Source organism: Nelumbo lutea, chromosome 3, assembly GCF_056320005.1.
Source record: "Nelumbo lutea isolate HS-2025 chromosome 3, American lotus-T2T, whole genome shotgun sequence".
Classification (NCBI taxonomy): Eukaryota; Viridiplantae; Streptophyta; class Magnoliopsida; order Proteales; family Nelumbonaceae; genus Nelumbo; species Nelumbo lutea.
The window spans coordinates 15,764,695-15,776,042 of NC_142686.1; the positions used below are offsets into that span (position 1 = coordinate 15,764,695).

The 11,348-nt window shown below is 34.0% G+C and overlaps 1 long non-coding RNA gene across 1 annotated transcript; it reads left to right on the forward strand.

The window, feature by feature from the left end:
• The first annotated feature begins 1,990 nt into the window (after positions 1 to 1,990).
• Positions 1,991 to 2,979, forward strand: LOC148863167 (uncharacterized). The gene is made up of 3 exons (XR_016109187.1): positions 1,991 to 2,508; positions 2,626 to 2,678; positions 2,932 to 2,979. It is a non-coding gene; the product is annotated as an uncharacterized LOC148863167 (long non-coding RNA).
• Positions 2,980 to 11,348: the final 8,369 nt, after the last annotated feature.

The window sequence follows — 11,348 nt, forward strand, 5'->3', positions numbered from 1 at the left end:
CTCACAAAGAAAACAGAAGGTAAATTCTGTGCATGCATGCCTACTTTAAAACGAATCAAACCTCCCGCCAGTATTCTATGATTAAGGCTGCTGTTTTATTTCTCACCAGCAAGGTTTTAAAAACGACTCTGAAACGAAACTGTTTTGGGCACCGTTTTCTGGTTTGATAGTTTAACCATGGTCAAATGGTTCCACCCGTGACATCATAAATAAATTAAAAAAATATTTATATATAATAAAAATATCATAAAAATTAAATAAAATACAGAAAAAAGAACAACATATGAAAAAATAAAAATATCTAAATATAAAAAATAAAAAAATATAAAAAAAATAAAAAATTCCAAAAATTATAGAAAGAAATCAAAAAATATAGAAAAGATTTCCAAAAAATACAGAAAATTACAAAGCATTAGATAAATTTACTAGTTGAGCATACCTTCCTTCCACCACCTAGCATCCAAGGCTTTTTCTTATTTCATTAAAAATATTAAAAAAGTACAAAGTCCTCTACAACGAATATCTATACAAGGATAACCAAATCTGAACCTATAGGTCCTATACTCATTCTCAGATATAACTTTCTGTAGCTTTACAAACGGATAATTCCAATCAAAAAAGTATGAGCTGCTTGTTTTTTCACTTTTTGTTTAATACAATGAAGAGAAGAGGTAAAATGAAATGAGAAACATAACGCTTAAACAAGTTAATGGTTCAGAACTGAACAGTGGTAACCGACTTACTTAGTTACCTGAAAAATCACAGTGTTCGCCGGCAGCTGCAGTGATGAATTGAAGATAGTCACCGGAGGTTGGAGTCCACAGTGTTCGCCAGTAACCACTGCAAAGATAATCGCCGGAGCCATTCCTTTCAAGATGCGGTTGAAAAAGAGTGAAAGCTTTTGGTTTCACAGTGTTCACCGGCAGCTACAGTGAAACTTTAGTTGCCAGCTGCCACTGCAATTCTAGTCACCGCTGGTTGCCACGGGTCACCGAAAGTTGAAAAAAAAAATAGAATTTATAAAATAATGAACCGCTAACCATTGGTCGAGTCGAACAGGTTGACGGTTCAACTGGCCGAGTCAACGATTTTTTTACTTTGTCAATATTTTTTCACTAAATGACAAGTCGATGTAAACCCAAAACCATTCGAAAAACCGGTTTCTGATCCGAACGGTCTGACTGTCCGAATCAACGACGGTTCGAAAACGTTGCTCACCAGTAAGGAAAATTGGTAATTAAGGTCGATCCCTTCAAAAAGATAGTGGGTTTTCTTGGTAATGGTATTATACCAAGCAAGAAGTCAGCTTTAATTTTCAGCTTATTAGGCCGAGTTACATGCATAATGTGAGACCCAACTCTGATTTCAAATTATTTCCATCTATTTTATGTTCCACAATGGGTAGGCCCATTCCCACTGAATTGTGAGGCGCGCTGTGTGAGAGCAGAATCGGACTCATTCCCACTACCTTTTGACAAATTTTAGTTAGTTGAGCAAATCCGTACGCTCGTGAATCTATGAAGGCAGCAGTAGCCCGTGCAAAATAGTCAAACCTTGAGGCTCGAACCACTCACGTCTGCTGTATTTTTTGGCTTTTAGCGAAACCCATTTCGGCATTCACAAGGGACTGGGGGGATAAAGCTAATAATATTCCCCAATTTATATATGGGTAATGCTAGTTGGTCTATTCAGTGAAAGTCTTACTCGATCCAATAATTTCCAGGTGGCAACTGCTCCCACCACCCTCTGGCCTCTGTTCATGTGCCGAAGGCCCCACCTTCTCCACATGGACAGTGGAAGAGGATACATTTCTAATTTCTAGAGGATCCCATTCCCATGATTGAGACAGTAACCATGCTTATCTTCAAGGTGACAGCTCGAAAAAGCTGGGCCGTCTAGAGGATATGGAAAGCCCTGGTGACCCGATTACCCCACTTTAAATGCACGACTTCATGCCTTAAAATATTGACCTGACATGAAGGATTCTGATAGAAAATAGATGCATTAGTATTATATTTCTATGGGTTGACTCAGAATAAAAACTATCCGTATCATAGATTCGATACACTTAATCAAACACATGATCCGAATCAGCCATGGTCATGGAGCCTTCCAAATTGGAAAACAGCGGTTTCGTAGAACCTCACGACCACGAGCAGAGCAGTAGTTTCTGCTTTTAAAGATGGGAATTGTTTATCTGTGTATCCATGTAAACTAAACTATAAAAAGGAACGTCGACCCCCACGTCTGGATACCACTATAGCTATAGGTGGCGGGATCTACTGTCCACTACTCGTAAAAGTACGCTTTTAATGTTCGAGATCTGAACCCAAAGGCGGTTTTCAGAGTAGAAATTGTCTTCTGATCGGGACTTACCGTTACCGGCCAAGATTCTGACATCCAAGAACAACCCATTTGCTGGAAGTCGGATAGAAATAATGGGTCGCTCATGCTTTCTCGCAGCAGTTTTTCTTATTTTAGCTCTTCTGTCTTTCTCCTTTTCTCAAGGTTTTACCCTATTTTGCTACTAAACTAATTCTTCTTCTGTTCTTGTTGTCTAAACGATTTTTTCTTTCTATTCTTCTTTTCTCTGGTTCTGCCGTAACTTCTGTTCTCGATTTGTAGGGTTTGGAAGAGATGTCTCTTTTAATAAAGGAGATTCTTCCGTGGTGCTAAAGGTGGCTATCGGTTTTGGTGTCTGCTCTTCTGTATCTCTTTCTTTTTTTTTTTTTTTTTTTTCTTCCTGTCTAATTTAAACTTCTATAACGGAAGCTGGAAAGCTTTAGCATTTAGTAGCTTCTACGAGTGCAAATCATGAATTTTTCAGAGATTTGTATAGCCGTTAAGACTTTATTGAAGCATTATTAATTCTCATATAGAGGGAAAGTTTCTATTCTTGATTTGTTGATTTCATTTTGTTTTCTTTTACAGGGGAATTCAAATTCAAATTCAAAGGAAACGGTAGAAATGAGATATTGATAGTGCTTCAGTGATGGTAATGCTAGCTCTGTATATTTGTCAACTATCATCATCATCATCTTCTTCCCTTCACTCCAACGTATTAGAATTTAGAATGTCAAAGGAATGTTGGTGAGAAGATAAACAGGAAAGGAATCTTTGAATTACTCGATCGATTAGTAGTGTTGGTGACAAATTTGTTAATAATATATATGAGATTTTACGGTGCATAAGGGACTCAATATCACGAGGTCAATAATTCATTATTCGTTGGGGTCCATCAATCATAGTTCATAGACAAGAGTCAAGAGTCAAGACTGTATGGGTTTCTAATTTCTACTTTCTACATGAATTTATTCATCTAGTATAACTAGAGGACCAGCATGTGTGATGTGTCAAGATGTCCACATGTATTGTACAAAGAAAAAGAAAAGTCATGTGCCAGCTTGGGACCTACGTGGCTTGATCCCACTTGCAAAGGGAGAGACTCTAGTAGTCAGCTCTCTAGAGTCTAACCCCTCCCCCGACTATATATGCAGCCAGAAGGATATGAATCAATCAGTCCTAACGGTAATGGGTCATCATCTGCTGTCCACAACCACAAGGTGTCAAAATTAATTATTATATCACTTTAATTTCTAATAATGGTTCGATTTTGATCCCGGGTTTGAACTCTGAAGTTCCATTAATCCATTCACCCAAAAGACTCTAGACTAGGAAATAGTTAGGAATGGTGAGGTTGATTTCCCTGTTTCAAACTGAGCTAGGATCCTTGTTAATTTCAAACTGGACGAATGGTGGTGTCGTCATTCGTCCCTTTTTAGAGTTTGGATGGATTCATCCACAAAGCCATTAGGCCAGTACCCCACCCATGCCAATTTGTACTCATCCAATTGGAGTCTTCTCCAAGTGGTGTATTGGCCATCCAAGGTCAATAATTTGCAAGAAAAACAGAAAAGAAAAAAGGTTCACAAAATTAAAGGTGCTTATTATTTTTGACATAGAAAAATGGGTTTATCTCAATGATGATCTGATAGGAATCGTTTGTGTTATGACTGGGTAACTGTTATTAACTTTTACTGTATCTTTGGTTCATTGTCTCCACCAATATTCAATCAAAAGAAATTAAAAATAAATAAATAAATTGCTGTGGAATCAGAGTGGTGCCAACCAGCAGCGCTTGAAGAAGCCTTGGGCCAAATTGCATATGCCCAAAGAAATAACAAAACATTAGGGACACTTTGGCCAAGTAATAAAAGTGCTTGTTGTTTTGTCCTTTTTATTTTTTTCCCCATCCAAATTGTCGTTTATATGAGCTCTCAACTAATAATTAAGGATGCCAATTAATCGGGTTCAATGCGGTTTTGGCTTAACCTGAACCCATTTCTTCACTATTCAATCCAAAGTTGCACCAGACTGTCAAAGTACCATCCACATTGTTACACAAGTATGGTAGTGGAGCAACAGAAACTAAGATTCAAACAAAACAAAATACCCAACATGCGACATTCTATTCAAATATTTTGTGCATTAATTTCTGAAAATTTGCAGGAATTAAAATCCAACACAAGTACATATTTTGTACATGAAAAAAAAAAAAAAAAAACACAAGCACAAACGGGACAAAGGCCACCACTGGGATGGACTGGGGATGGGGGATGGGGGGCTCTTGTATCACTCACACGGTCAATCCACCTAACACAACAAAGGTGTCGTAATTAACTAATTATTGTTTGATATTGATCTCTGTATGCCTTCTTTCCCCAAGGTCAGAGACTCAGAGGCGGAGCCACACATCACACATGCAATTCCCCAACTTTCAAGTGGGAGAGGAGTTCCCTGGTTCAAACCCACTGATTGTAGATGCTGGTATGGTGGCCTGAAATGACTGGTTGCTCCACTCCTCCTCCTTTCTTCGCTAGTCAAGACTTTGGTTACAGAGGATGCCTCAGTACTTCATCCTGGTTGGGTAATGGATGGATAAGTCAGCATTTCTCGCCGTCTCCACTACCAACTCCCAGGGTTGCTCACGGGTTCCTTGTTTTATTTATTAATTTGTCCCCACAATCCTCCAAAAATTGATAGGGAGTTGAACATGATTCAATGATTCGTATGCCCAAAGCAATTAACCTCAAATCCGCATGGGTTGGACCTTCTAGTTGCTTCTACGCTTATATTATATGCATAAAAAGGTGGTGGTCTTGGCGGGTTCAGGTTGTTGACTCAACACAGCATGCCTCTGGTTTGGAAGTGCCAGCCCAACCTCAAAGAAGAATTGGGTATTTGTTTGGTCATCTTTTACTTTTTGGCACAGAGGTCTCTCAAGTTCTCTCTCTCTCTCTCTCTCTCTCTCTGTTTCGTTCAACGGGTTGATCTGTTATCAAAAGGAAAATCGACTTTAAAAAAACATGTTCCAGGGAACTCGTATGGGATGAGGAACTACAAACACGCAGAAACAGGACGTTAATGGCAGAGAGATGTCATTGCTTACTGTGTTTAGGATTGCAAAATGGCTTCAGCCTAAAGAACTGAATTGGAGAAGGAGAGGTGACTCAGCCAACGATATTGGGTGGGATAAACTAACAATATAAACATTTGCAGGATGCAAAGTCTAGGCCCACTCACTGGATTTGGACAAAGCATCTTTCAGGGAAGTTTAAAACTTCAGTGGCTTAATTCAAAACACTCTTCCTATTCTTTCTCATCAAGTCAAATCTTGTACTAAATGGATTTGGAAACTCTCCTATCCCCCAGACATCAACTTCTTTTCCATAACCATATCCCCGTCAAAACAAAAATCCTCCTTGACTCCCAAGACTTGTGCTTTTTGTCAACAGCATCCGGAAACCTCAAATCATCTCTTCATAGAATGTTCTTTTACAAAGTCTGTATTATTTGCCTCTCTTGGAATATCAATCTTGTAGAAATGAATCGTGCATCCTGGATTGACTGTATCCTTTATATTGAACAAAAAAGTTCAAAAAAATAAATGTTTGGGTTAATACTCTCCTGGTAAGCTATTGCTTTATATTATATTTGGCATGTGAGAAATGAAAAGATCTTCAAAGACTCATATAGTCATCTCCAGATATAACTTTCCCCACCCAACTATGCTTAAAACCGAATATATGCACTGATTGTCTCATTTTTACTGATGCAAGAAAGATTAATCATTCCTTATTTTCTTATGGAATCATTGTACTCAATACTCAATTACAGCGAACACAAATTTCAGGAGGAAAAAAGAAATTGCACTCTATAGAAGAAGCCGAACTTTTTGTGAGTCACCAAGGGAGCATCTTAATACAGCAGCTTGGAAAATCTCATCTGACATTTTGCTCAGATTCTCAAGTTATAATCCAAGCTCTCCAAAATCAATTTTCTCTCCCTTGGTCATCTTTAAGACTGTTGTTTGAAACCCCGAATTTATTATCTAAGTTTATTTCTTTCCAACTTTTACATATCAACAGGAGGTATAATGTTCCTGCGCATCAAATAACAAAATTGTGTAAAAATACTCGAGAGGAACATCTTTTACTATATAACGATCCTCCTACTGTATAAAAGGTCCAAGACTTTGTATTTTGTTCTTTTTGTTAATAAATTTTTTTTTTACTTTTAAAAAAATATGAAACAGGTATTTCATTAAAAAAAGTATGAAGAAGGTAGAAGAATCGACTATCCTATCTATCACATTATTAGACAGTTATTGCCACTGGAGCCAAACCCATAAAACTTTGTCTATTCCCCAAAGTGATTTTGCCCCCAAAATTTTGAAAAGAAGAATTATACATTTAATTACATTACCCTCAAAGCAGCAACTCCAGATCAACTCTTCTTCATTTACCATAGTAGAAGAAGAAAAAAAGGGGATGAACACGTATTATAGTGGCTACCTTTTCCAATGACTGCAGAGACGACGAACTCAAGCACAACACAACCACAGACCACAGTAGTGAGTAGCCAGTAGGGATGGCAATCCCTGCCCTCCTGCGGGGATGATGATGAGAAAATTTTCATACTTCCCACCCCATGTGGTTCCTGGTCCCCGTCCTGTAGGGATCCCCACTTAGTTAATTACTAAATTACTTTTGATATATGTATATAAAATTAGCGGGGGCTGTGTGATGCACGGAATGGGTACCTTTCCTGGGCCCTCGCCCTTGTAAGTTAAGACATACTCTAGCCTGTCCCGACACCAATGGTGGGGCAGGTTTGGGGTGAGACACCCATTCTCTGTTGGGGATGGGAAATCCTCAAATTTTTTCCATCTTGAGGCAATTCATAAAAAATCTAAATTTATGGATATTTTACAAATAGGATTATGGGAATTTAGGGGTATTTCAGGAATTAGATTATGATAAATTGGGGGTGTTTTATAAATGGAATTATAGAGTCCTAGGATTATAAGAATATGAGGAAAACTTAGAGATATTTTAATAATCGATGTTAAATCTATGAATATTTTATTAATTTGTCATTGGGTTCAGGGAATTATATGCAAATCCCATCCCTAATTTGGGACAAAAATATTTCCCCTGTACACACCCCGTCTTTGCCCGGTCCCCATTTAAGATTTGAGAAAATTTGACTCGTTCGAAGTGGGACAAGGTAAGGCCCCAATTTTACAGGGAAAATTGCCATCCCTACAATTCTAATAATTTTCTATAACTAAATAACTAATAATAAATTATAATATTTTATGATAATTTCCAACAAATTTTTGAAATTTCTATCGATTAGTAGTAATGTAAATTATTTACTATTAATCAAAGTAAATTATTTACTATTAATCAAAGCAAATTAATGTAATCATGGTAAATTATATTATTTTTAATTAAAATTAAACCATTTATTGTTAAATAATGTAAAACCATGTATGATTGAAGTCAACCAAGTGGCCTAGATCGGTGTGGATAGACTTAATAATTTTCCTAAATTATTTAATAGTTACTTATTGAAATAATAATAATAATAATAATAATAATAATAATAATAATAATAATAATAATAGTAATAGTAATAATAATAATAATAATAATGGATTGTTATTTAAATAACTATCAAAAACTTTCTATTACTTAAATAATTTTGAAAATTAAATTTTCATAGATTAATTTATTAATTTTTAATTACTTATTTAAAAAATAATTATGGATTATTAATTAAAGAGTTTCCCTAAATTATTTGATACTTGTTAATTATAATTATTGATTTTATAGAAATTAGTAAATTACAATAACTATTAACATATTTTATCAATAAATTGTAATAAAAAAATTAATAAAATTTATTAAATTACAATGATTAATGTAAATTACGTTAAACATTGAAATTTTGAACATTTATTAATAACTAAAAATTATTAAATAATGGATTGTTTATTAATTTTTGGTAGATTATTAAATTATTTAATATTTGTTAAATAATGGATTATTTCATAATTTTTGGTAGAATATTTTCCAGAATTTTTTAATAATTTCCATAACTAATGGATTATTTAACAATAGATTATTATTTAAGAATAGATTATTTAACAATAATGGAAGATGCCATGAATATATAGGAAACATCGAATTCCCCTTATTCCCCTCTCTTTGCTTAAAATTTCCTCTATAGATATAAATATTGTTTGATTTGGAAAACCAAATCTTAATAAATTATGGCCCTATTTTTATGGGAAAGTGGAGAGAATAGAGGGGGATTAGAGATAGAAGTGAAGGAGAGGATAAAACATGTATTGAGCTAATAATGGAGAGAAGTTAGGTTGTTATAGAAAGTGAGAGACATGAGTGAAGTCCACACCCTACCCCAATCCTGATTATATTATTTGCATTTTAATTTTCCTTTATTTTAAATAAATACCTTTCTAAAAATTTAATTAAAAAATTTCAGGGATTTGGGTCCCCAATGGAAAAGCCCTCTCTATCAAGGACCAGGGATGCAGGCTAAAATTTTTTACATGGATTAATTTAAAACTCGAGGTCGGGATGAGGAGTATGATCCCTACCCTAGCGGTCATCCCCTAAACCCATAACACCCCCCAAACCCATAAATATAGTTCCATTACTTATGATAATTATAAATGTAGTATCCAATACTTACGAAAATTATTGAAATTTTCCAATCATTTATTTGAAAAATTAGAAGTTTTATAATTTAAGTTTCACTAAATTAACAAAATCACTAATTATTGCTCAAAATTATAGTAAATATCAAAATTATTGAAAATATAAAAAATAAAATTATATTTATTGAAATTAATTATCCACTAAAATTTACTGAAAGCTTTTAATTATTGTTTGGTAATATCATTAAATATTAATACATTGACCAAAATTACTGAAAATATCAATAACTACTTATTGCTAAAAATTACAGATAATTTTTAATTATTAAATTTTTATTTATTAATACTTTAATTAGTTATTATTTTTTTAGTAATTATTGATTTAAATAATTAATTTTCAAAAAATTATGAAATTAAATTAACAAAATCAATAAATTTCAGCAAGTAATTCTTAGTAATTAAAATTTTCAATTTACCAAAATTAGGAAAAATTATAGTTTAAGTGTTGATATTTACTAAATAATATTCAATAATATCAATAATTATTGAAAATATAAAAAATATTTCATAAATTAATTTACCCACGTTTTTGGTTTTTAGATGGTTTATAATATAGATTAAGAGGTGTTTTAGGAGGAACTTTAGATGGAAGAGATTGTTTAGGAGAAATTTTAGGAGGGGTTGAGCTTATTGGTAACATGAGAGAGAGAGAGAGAGAGAGACTTGGAGTGGAACTCTAGTGAAGTAAAGAGGGCTGCCACTTGGCAATAAAGATTAAGAGGTGTTTTATAAAGAATTTTAGGTGTGAGAGATAGTTTAGGAGAAATTTTAGGGGGGAATTAATTGGCTAAGTGATTGAGAACATGAGGGAGAGATTTGGAGGGGACTCTAGTGTAAAAGAGAAGGCTGCCACTTGGCTACATGAAAGGGCTATGAAGGGGTAAGGGAGAAAGAAGAGAGGTTTAAGGAGAGAAGAAAGATGGGGAATAGGAGCCGTGCAATGCACAAAATTTGACTTAAAACTTATTGTTCTATAGAGCTACACAACCAGGGGGTATGGATGGCAATTTTCTCCATCCCTACCAAGTATCTGGCCTCCTCGATCAGACAGGGATGGAATGGAGATTTCCTTAGTGGGGACAGGCTGGGGAAACGGGGAGTGAAATCCACACCCTGCCCCAACTCCGATTATATATATTATATTAAATATACAATATTATTTGTGTTATTTAAAATATCATTTATATTATATATATCAAAATATATTTAAAATATTATTTGCATTTTATTTTTTCCTTTCTTTTAAATAAATACCTTTCTAAAAACAAACATTTAATTAAAAAATTCAGGTCCCCAATGGGGAAACCCTCTGTATCGAGGACCGCGAGTTAAAGTTTTTGACAAGGATTAATTCAAGGTCGGGGTGGGGAGTATGATCCCCGCCCCAAACCCGCCCATTATTGCGATTCCTACCCTAGGGGTCATCCCCTAAACCCATAATTATAGTTCCATTAGTTATGGTGATTAATAATGTAGTATCCAATACTTATGGAAGTTATTAAAAATTTTCAATTATTTATTTGAAAAATTGGAAGTTTTATAATTTAAATCTCACTAAATTAACAAATCACTAATTATTGCTCAAAAATTATAGTAAATATCAAAATTACTGAAAATATAAAAAATAAACTTATATTTATTGAAATTAATTTCCACTAAAAATTTATTGATAATTTTTAATTATTAAATTTGTATTTATTAATATTTTAGTAATTATTGATTTCAATAATTAATTTTCAAAAAATTCTGAAATTTTTAGTAATTCTCAGCAAGTAATTCTTAGTATAGTTTAGGTGTTGATATTTACTAAATAATATTCAATAATATCATTAATTATTGAAAATATAAAAAATATTTCATAAATTTATTTAACTACCCAAATTAGTTTACTCACGTTTTTTTTTTGTTTTGTTTTTAGATGGTTTATAATATAGATTAAGAGGTGTTTAAGAGGAATTTTAGATGGGAGAAATTGTTTAGGAGAAATTTAAGAGGGTGTTGAGCAGTTTGAGAGAGAGAGAGAGAGAGAGAGAGAGAGAGAGAGAGAGAGAGAATTGGAGTGGAACTCTAGTGAAAAAGAGAGTGTTACCATGTGGCAATATAGATTAAGAGTGTTTTAGGAAGAATTTTAGGTGGGAGAGATAGTTTATGAGATATTTAAAGTGATTGAGAACATGAGAGAGAGATTTGGAGAGGGGCTCTAGTGTAGAAGAGAGGGCTGCCACGTTGCTACATGGAAGGGCTAGGAAGGGGTAAGGGA